The sequence below is a fragment of the Drosophila ananassae genome (genome assembly GCF_017639315.1).
Source record: "Drosophila ananassae strain 14024-0371.13 chromosome 4 unlocalized genomic scaffold, ASM1763931v2 tig00000061, whole genome shotgun sequence".
Lineage (NCBI taxonomy): Eukaryota > Metazoa > Arthropoda > Insecta > Diptera > Drosophilidae > Drosophila > Drosophila ananassae.
Genome location: NW_025319038.1, coordinates 4,913,437 through 4,923,148, shown reverse-complemented (window position 1 = coordinate 4,923,148; position 9,712 = coordinate 4,913,437). Strand labels below are relative to the sequence as shown.

General features: G+C 36.3%; 1 long non-coding RNA gene across 1 annotated transcript; it reads left to right on the top strand.

Moving 5' to 3' along the window:
- The first annotated feature begins 2,270 nt into the window (after window positions 1-2,270).
- Window positions 2,271-6,083, top strand: LOC26513920. Its single transcript, XR_001408199.3, has 2 exons — window positions 2,271-3,362; window positions 3,415-6,083. It is a non-coding gene; the product is annotated as an uncharacterized LOC26513920 (long non-coding RNA).
- Window positions 6,084-9,712: the final 3,629 nt, after the last annotated feature.

The following is a 9,712-nucleotide window of genomic DNA, read 5'->3' as shown; positions in this document are numbered from 1 at the left end:
ACAAGAAAAGAAAGCTAACTTCAAGCGGAGCCGAAGTTGATATACCCTTGCTAACTGCAAGCAGAAGCTTATGTTATTATTATATATATCGGATCCTATATAGTTGTCCGATCCTTATGAGAATTTCACCATCAAAAAAATTTCTAATAAAAATATTGGAAACAGCCCCAAGCATCTTTAAAAATAGAAAGGTTGTGCCATTTCCGATCGTTCAGTTATATGGCAAGTATAGGATATAGTTGGCCGATTCTTATGAAACATAGGATTAGATTGCCCAAAACGGAAACCATAGATAGTCCCATTATTCTAGCTTCAAAAACAACAAAGTTAAGCCAATTATCCTAATAAAATTTTGCAAATCGGATAAGATTTCCCAAAATGCAATCTGTACTAAGTCCCATCCTTCTAACTTATAAAAAAACAAAGTTATGGCATATCCGATCAATCATATAATAAACATGTATTATATCTAAAATAAATGCGCAAAGATATAAAATTAAAAAAAACTGGAAATTTCGTTTTTCCAGTTTTTCTAGTTAAACCAATTGTTGAATGTAACAATTTATTTTTGGTGTGCGATATAAAATAATAAATATTAGAAAAGTATTGGCGGAGTTGGTTTGCCTGGTTTTTTTTAGCTTTTAATCCATGATTTGGCCCAAAACGGTGGTGGCTGCATTTATTTATATGCATTATATGCTCAGTGGGGGCATATGCATATAAAGCGTTCTACTCATAAAATTTTGCATTCTTCTCATTAAGACATGAGACACTGAAACATAAAGCAGAATTACATCAATATTTGCCATCAAGCAACAAAGTTCGAGATTAGCCGAGTGGAGAGCGTTGTGGTTCCTAACACGGAGGGCCTGAGTTCTAATCCTAGTTGAGTCAATGTTTATGTTTTACTTTTTAAGCCCTTTTTTATTTGGATTTTATTTTTAAATATATAAACTAAAATCTGAAAAGATATACTCCATTTTTTTTTAGGGTATTGACCAAATATATGCAGACTCCAAAAAGCAAAGGTGCCAATCAAATACACACACATGTATAAGTAAATGCAAGCTTCACAGGAGGCTGCACAAAACGGGTAGCTGCACTTACAGGACTATATCTTGAGTTAACGGATTTTCCTAGATATGAGCGATATATCAAAAGTTGCGTCATCTCAAAAGCTATCTCCACGTGCAATATAAAAAGGATCAGTCGCCCAAATTTTGAAAAATAATTTTTTTTCTTAAAAAAAAAGTTTATTTTCAGTGTATTTTTTTTTGTGTACTATATAGACGTTTGGTCTCAAAGAAAGTGAAATTGATATTTAAAAAACCATTTCAACGGTGCAAAGCTCTTTTTAATATCTTTTTTAATTATAAAGTTATGAATTTTTTCATTAACAAAGTTTTTTTAATTTTTTGACGTAAGCTTAAGGTATTTCAAAAAGTTGTAGAACAATAGTTGCTCATATGATAGTAACAAACATTTTCCAATTTTTTTCAGGATTTTTAAGATAAAAATAGTGCAAACAGACAAACCGACAAACCGACGCAAACTGGCTTCATTTTGAAGAAGAAGAAAAAATCGAATTTTTCGAATAACTTCTGAATGAACTGTCGGATCGGGTCGATTGAGGTACCAATCGACGCGTATTTAACTCTAGAATGCGAATATATTATATATATTATATATATAAGATATATTAAGATATCTTAAGATATATTATATATATCTTAAGATATATTAAGATATATATATTATATATATTCTATCTGGGGACTAAAATGTGTCCACCAGCCCCATTTTAGTGATAAAAAATTTTTTTACTTTCACCCTAATTTCTCCCAATTCAAATAACTTTTGGAATATGTTTCGACAAAAATTATCTAATTGAAACAATACCTTTCGATTGGTATATCATTCATTTAGATCGGTTGCCTACAGAAAATTTTTAATTCTTCGGCTATATATAGAGTTTCCTCGCGCACGCCTAGGCATGCAGGTCGTCACCTCGTGGACTTCCGTCCACAGTGATAAACTAACCAAATTCCAAAACCTTTGTAAAAAAATTAAATAAACGTTGTCAATTAAAAAATTTATAGCTTTATAATCAAGACACCGTTGAAAAGGTTTTTGAAATCAATTTCAGAAATTTCACTTTCTTTTTTTTTGGGTTTTAAGCGACGCCTTATGGAGTCGTGGGACTATTTGGCCGCCCCTAATGCAAGGAAAACGCCAACCTTAAGTTTGTTTGAGATTGATTAGATGTTAATATAAATTTTATCGAGAAAGTCGGTTATTATGTTGTACTTGTCGATGTTTTCCAGTCTTAGGAACTCGTGTATGTCATTTTATTTTAAAAGTGTTGGAAAATTTCGTCTGGTAGCATTATATTTGGAACAGCTGAGGATTATATGAGACGCATTATCGATAGTATCGCAGGATTCACATCTGTAAAATTCAATTTAATAATCTAAGTTTTTTTGGTTCTAGGTTACTGTAATATTATACATTAAGTATTTTTATAGTTTCATAGATACTAAGTATTATAATTTTATCGAAGGATGGTCACATTAGTAAGCGTGGCGAAACATGGAAAATATATAAAAAGCACATGGCTTAAACTAAAAATAAATATGTATATCGTTTTAAAAGCTTATTAAATGGTGTAAGAAGTAAAAAATTATTTGTTAAAATTAATCGAGCACTATCAGAGTTGGATTGCTCAATACTGGCACAAGAATGGCCAAAGTGGAAACGAAGCTTTCTTATGTACATGTTGGCTTCTGGAAAAGATGCGGATCCAGAGCCTAAGAAGATAGCCACATTCTTGTGGTTGGCGGGATCTAAATCAACGGGAACAACAAACAATATGTTAGGAACTGCAGCAACGTCAGCAGACCCGTACTGAAAGCATTCGACAGACATAGTATTCCATTTCGAAGTACTACAATGGAAACCTATAAATTCAATAATATTATACAGGCAGATGGACAGCCTTTTATTGAATTCGAAACGCAACTACGCAAGCAAATACAGTCATGCGATTTTGACTGTACCTGTGGAGAGAAGTACGAAGAAAGGATGCTAAGGGATCGTATCATTATTGGCATAAACGACAAAAGGCTACAACTAAAGCTTCTAGAGTCAAAAAATAAGAAGCTAGAGGATGTGCTAAACGAGTGTTGCTCACAAATGCTATAATTGTGGAGCTATATTTAACCCAAATCATCTGGTCGAGTGTCGCGCCAAGGAGGCGACATGTCATGCTTGTGGAAAACTGGGACATTTTGCGAGATACTAAGCAGCAGAAAAAACGGAGAACAAACAATCCTCTGGATCTTCACTTAATTGGTTAGATTCAGGTAAAAATGGAAATTTTCAAAAGAAGGCAAATAATAATGTTTTAACTAATAGCTTTAGATTAAGTGAATGCAGACGAAGTGGTTAACGGTGAACGAAAACCTTTCGAATAAATGGAGTAAACATTAAATTTAAGGTAGATACTGGAGCAGACGTCAACTGCATCCCAATTAATATAGCAGAAAATTTTAAATTAGAAATTAAAAAAGAAAAGTTCCTGGTTTTTGATTATAACAATGTCGACGTTAATAACTATTGGCTAGGGAAAATTGTATTGATCTAAATTCAAAAAGTAGCAACAATATCGAATTTTTAGTTGTCGACTCAAACTGTGAACCTTTAATAGGTCTTAAGTCGTTGATTGAATTAAATCTGATTAAACATTTAAATATAGATTCACTCTTTAAATTACCGACCAAAAAGGAGGAGTTTGTAGAAAAATTTAATCTATTATTTCAAGGACTTGGCAAACTACCAAATAAGCAATCAATTGTCTTGAGGAGTGATTCTAAGCCTGTTCTACATTATAAAAAGATTATAAAAAGAGTTTCCCCAAAGCTTTCTGGGAGGATTGGAAAAAGAACTGAATAATATGGTACAAGAAAAAAAATGGAAAACTAAGACTTTGTTTAGACCCCAAGCCACTGAATAATGCACTAAAACGGGAACATTACTTAATACCAACAATAGAAGATTTTATGGCACAACTATCCCGTAAGAAAGTTTTTACAGTTCTAGACCTTTCCCATGGGTTTTGGGTTTTGGCAAATGAAATTAGACGAAGCCAGCTCTGACCTAACAACTTTTATGACTCCCTTTGGTAGATTCAAATTCAATCGAGTCCCTTTTGGAATTAATAGTGCTCCTGAAATGTTTCAACGTAATATGGTACAAATTTTTGGGGACTTACCGAATGTCATTATATACTTTAATGACATAGGAGTTTTAGGCGAAAGTTTTGAAGAACATGATGAAACACTTTTGAAAGGTTTAAAACGCGCAAAACTAAATGGTATACGTTTCAACCCTGACAAGGTTCAATATAGGAGAGCGGAAATTGAGTTTATGGGTCACGTCCTCTCCGAAGGCACAATTAAACCACAAAGAAAGCATTTGAAAGCAAATGAAAAAATTAAAGCTGGAGTGTTACGCATTCTTGGACTGTATAAGTATTTAGCTAAGTTTATCCCGGACTTGTCCTCAAGAACCGCAAAGCTTAGGAATCTTACCAGACTTGACACTCCTTTTGAATGGACGACAGAACATCAGAACAAACTTAATGATTTACTTAAAACTATAACCAGTTACCCAGTGTCGGCAGTGTATGATGAAATTAAGCCTATTGTTATTCAAACAGGTGCTTTAATAGATGGTCTTGGATGTGTTCCTACAGAACGGACACCCAGTTTTGCCACGCGAACTCTTACAAAAACTGAACAAAAATGGGCTTAAATAGAAAAAGAGCTACTAGCCATTGTTGTTGCCTGCGAAAGGTTTTATTATTATATTCACGGTCGGGAATTTTTAGTACAAAGTGATCACAAGCCTTTCGAAGTTCTTCTAAAACGGGACATCGATTCAGTAACGATGAGGCTGCAACGAATGGTTCTTTATCTACTGAAATATCCTAATATGTCCATTAAATACACACCAGGGAAAGATATGTTAGTAGCTGATTGTCTTTCACGAGCGCAACTACCGGATGAAGTAGAAATTCAAGGCTTAGCCACAGTGGTTCACACAGTGACCCGAGCAGCATGCTTATCGGAAGAAAACTACAATTGTTAAAGCAGAATTTTAGCAAATGACGAAAATTATCAGAAGATAGTCGAGTTCGTAGAAAAAGGATGGGCATCTTTTCATAAGTTAAATAAGTTTTGTCAGGAGTTCTATAAACATAAATCAGAATTGCACTTTGAACATAGACTCCTTTTTCGCTTATGCAAATTAGTAATCCCATCTAAATTGCAAAAGCAGATCTTAAAGCAGGTACATGACCCTCACTTAGGCATGGAGAAAACATTAGCTAGAGCACGTAAACTGCATTATTGGCCAAATATGAATTCCCAGATAAAAGAGCTTCTATTCGCTTGCGAAATTTGTGAGAAGTTTCGTAGGAAAAATCCGAAGGAACCCATGGTAGGAATGGACATCTTTCATTACGGTGGAAAGGATTTCCTTAGGAGTAGCAACTGGAAAAAATATCCTAAAACGTTGCTCACGTTGCTCAGTAAATGATTATCAATATAGGATCCTTGAATACAACGCTACCCCAGTAGCAAGTTTAGATCTCGCGCCATGCGAATTATTTTTTGGAAGAATGTGCAAGACCAAGTTGCCAATAAAAAAGACTGCACTATATAGAAATATAATTAATAAAGAAATAATCTCACAAAAGTTTATCGAAAAAAAAAAGAAACAAAAAAAATATTACAACATGCACTCAAGAAGCCTGCGTCCATTTATTAAAGGTGATAGGGTTCAGTTTAGAAAAAAAGAAAATGAATGGGTTAAAGGAGTAGTCGAAAAAAGAGTAAATTAAAGGTCTTATATCATAATAAAATAAGTGGAAAAAATGCCTGTGAAGATATTGACTATTTTCATGATTGTATAAGTATAAACTTAAGTAAAAACAAAGAGATTTCAAAAATGAATAGTAATTTAAGTCAACCAGAAAATGATGTTAGATTAAGTGAGACTGAAAATATTATTATTATTGAAAATGAATTGAATTGTGAAGAAATTGAAAACGAAGACGAAATTGTAGACGTAATTGAAAACACTATTGTCAATGAGGGCGGAAGTGATGTATCTAATTATGAAACAGCTGGAAACTCCAGTTCAGAGGACGAAACAAAAATATAAACCCAGACACAAGTTTCGTGATCTGGAAGATCCATAAAGCCTCCTCAAAGATACGGATGGAATTGAGTAAAGATAAAAAAACAAAAAAAGAAAAGCGTGTAATAGTATACATTAAGTATTTTTATAGTTTCATAGATACTAAGTATTATAATGTTATCGAAGGATGGTCACATTAGTAAGCGTGGCGAAACATGGAAAATATATAAAAAGCACATGGCTTAAACTAAAAATAAATATATCGTTTTAAAAGCTTATTACAGTTACATGATGGCTGGAAAAACCACGGCTTATTCAGTAATGTTGGGCTGCTGGATGCAAACTCGGCATACTTTTTCTCCCATTCTTTTTTGATCTCATTGTGGATGGCTAATGTGGCGTTCCTGATACTCCAGGCAATTGTAGTGAAAGTCCCTTGGAGGTGCGCATTTTTGGCTGCTTGGTGGCTCGGAATATATTGGAGCTCAACTAAAGTAAGCTAAAGTTCCCTTGCGATCTTCTTTTTTATTTCGTTTACCATATAGTTGACGTGCCAAGGCTTGATTAATGCCATAGCACTATTTTGCAGTCTGTGAGTAAAGCCAGCCGGGCTACTCCTTACCTTATGGCGTAGTCAATTGTTTTGTCGATGGCTATTAAGTCAGCCAATAATGACGACAGGATTCTGTTTGTGTAGAAGGATTCCCAGTGGCTATTGTCCCAGTGTCCTAAATGCTGCGCTGGTGTGTTGGTCGGTGACGGATCCATCTGTGAAAAAGACATCTAATCCTCTTTTTATACCCTTGCAGAGGGTATTATAATTTTGGTCAAAAGTGTGCAACGCAGTGAAGGACACATCTCCGACCCTATAAAGTATATATATTCTTGATCAGGATCACCTCCTGAGTCGATATGAGCATGTCCGTCTGTCCGTCTGTCTGTCTGTCTGTCGGTTTCTACGCAAACTAGTCTCTCAGTTTTGGAGCTATCGAGTTGAAACTTTGCACACACCCTTCTTTCCTTTGCAGGTAGTATATAAGTCGGAAAGGCCGGGATCGGTCGACTATATCCTATAGCTGCCATATAACTGATTGATCGGAAATGCCATAACTTTGGTGTTTTTTAAGTTAGAGGGTTGGGACTTTCCACACATGTTATATTTGACCAAAATATCTTATGTACAAAATTTCATAAGGATCGGCCGACTATATCCTATAGCTGTCATAGAACGATCGGAATTGGCATAACTTTGGTGTTTTTTAAGTTAGAAAGATGTCACTTGGTACAGATTACTCTTTGGGCAAAATAATTCCATATGCCAAATTTCATAAGGATCGGCCGACTATATACGATCCGCTATATATCTAATAATATAAGATGCGTGTCGCCACCTAGTGGACTGCGACTGAACTGCAAGGGTATATCAACTTCGGCTCCGCCCGAAGATAGCTTTCCTTTCTTGTTTCAATTTCGTGGAGTTTCTCTATAAAGATTTTCTTTATAATATCTGTGCTTCAGCATGCTTGCTTTGGGCCAAGCCCATGAAAAAATCTGTGTGTGCTCTTAACTTTGAGCATGTGTGAGGTGATGAGTTCGAAATCTTAGTCTTTCAATGGCCGCTTTCAATTTACTCCTCACAAACGCTTTGTGAAGCAGCAGGTCTTTTCTAGGGTTCACTCCGTAGTGGCAACCACTTAGGAGTTGAAGAAAGGTACAAGTTTTGTTGATCTTTGACATCGTTTGATCAATGTGTGCTACTATGGAGTTGTTGGCCGATATAATTCTGCCGAGGTATATCATCTGATCCACTTCCTCTATCTGAATGTTGTTGTGTGGAATGTTAAGCAGCCGCCTGCGGCTGCTAAAGTGAATATTTTTTTTTTCCGTTGCTTTTATTTCTTGAATCTTCTCTTTGGGAGACTAACAAGAGGTGTATCAAATCTTATATTTTTAACTTAACTAACAGTCATGTTGACTGATACAGAGTTAGACAGCCCTAAAAATCGATTGCTGGGTTGGAAGGTCGTTGCGTCGCAGGCGGGATCTGCTAGAAACCCGAGTCAATCCCTGAGCGAGGGGATTTTGGTGCGAAGACAGTTTTTCTTTGTAGGACTCTTTTTGCTTCTGAATTTCGTCTTTCACTGCGAGGATGCCCAGATTCCGGTGGATGTTTTCGTTAGGAACATACCAAGCTGCCCCAGTGATAGTTCTCTAGATTTTTGATTGAGCGCGCTGTATGATTTCCATGTGGCTGCTGCTTGCTGGCTTTCAGTTTTAGGTGCACCTTCTTGCATTCGATGGGCTTACGCCGTGTTAGTCGTCTATCAAGGTGGACGCCATGGTACGTTACTTCGTTAGCTTTAGCTTTAGCATTAAGCCAAACTCGGTCGAGAGCTTGAGATATTCTCGCTGTTCGAAGGCTGATCGTATTTCGGATGTTAATCTATTCACTTGCTCGATGGTTCCGTGGTTTCTTCGGAAGCCAAATTGGTGTGCCGGGATAATTTTGCAAGCTTTCAGATGTGGTGTTATTCGAGCTAGAAAGCATTTTTTAAACAATTTAGAAAAAAAATATAGAAGGCTTATTGGTCTGTACGATGTCGGAATCGTGTGGTCTTTTCCAGGCTTCGGTATCATTATAATGATGGATTTCTTCCACTTTTTTGGGAAGTAGCCAAGATTAATGATACCATTAAATAGTTTGCAGACGACCTCTATAGCGCATTTTGGAAGTTCGATCAGCATCTTTGGCGTCAGTAAATCACCACCGGAAGCCACTTTTGGTTTCAGCCCTCTCATGACGTTTTCCATTTCGTTCGGCCGGAATAAAGGTGCAGTTGACTGAGGGGTAGCCTCTGGCTGAATGACAGGCAGAAGGAATGAATTTGAGGCAGGGTTTGACCGGAAGATACTTTCGAGATGTGTAGCGAATGTATGAATTGTGGTTTTTGTTTCGGTCTACTTCCTTCCCTTGAGGAGTAGAGATTTTGGCTGCCGCAACGAGTACTTCTTCCAGGACGCTCGTAGTGTAATCGATGTCCGATTCCTTGTTAAACTCCGGGGCGAGTTCTATATGGGCACTCACTAACTTTTTGTATTTAAGCCAGTTCGTTTTTGGTGATGTCAGGCTGAGGGGGTTTCCAAGTGAATTTTAGAAGTCCATAAATTGTCCTTCCGAGATTGAGAAACGAGGAGGGCAGTAAACGGCAGCGATTGAAAGGCTTTCGTATCTTGACTGAATTTGTATCGATGTGGCCTGCAAGAAGTTTGTTTCAAACCTTTTGTGAAAATGGTGTTTTAAACGTTCTCTGATTAGAACATCTGGATGATCTGTGCGGTAGATTGTATAGCCTTTTAATTGAAAGTTGTATTTGCTTGTAAGATGCGTTTCCACCAGTAGCATAACGTCAATATGGGAATCGATCAATAATCGTGACAATTCTAGTTTATGCCGTGAGACACCATTGGCGTTCCACATTGATACTCGTTGTGCTACGAGCAGCTGTATTAC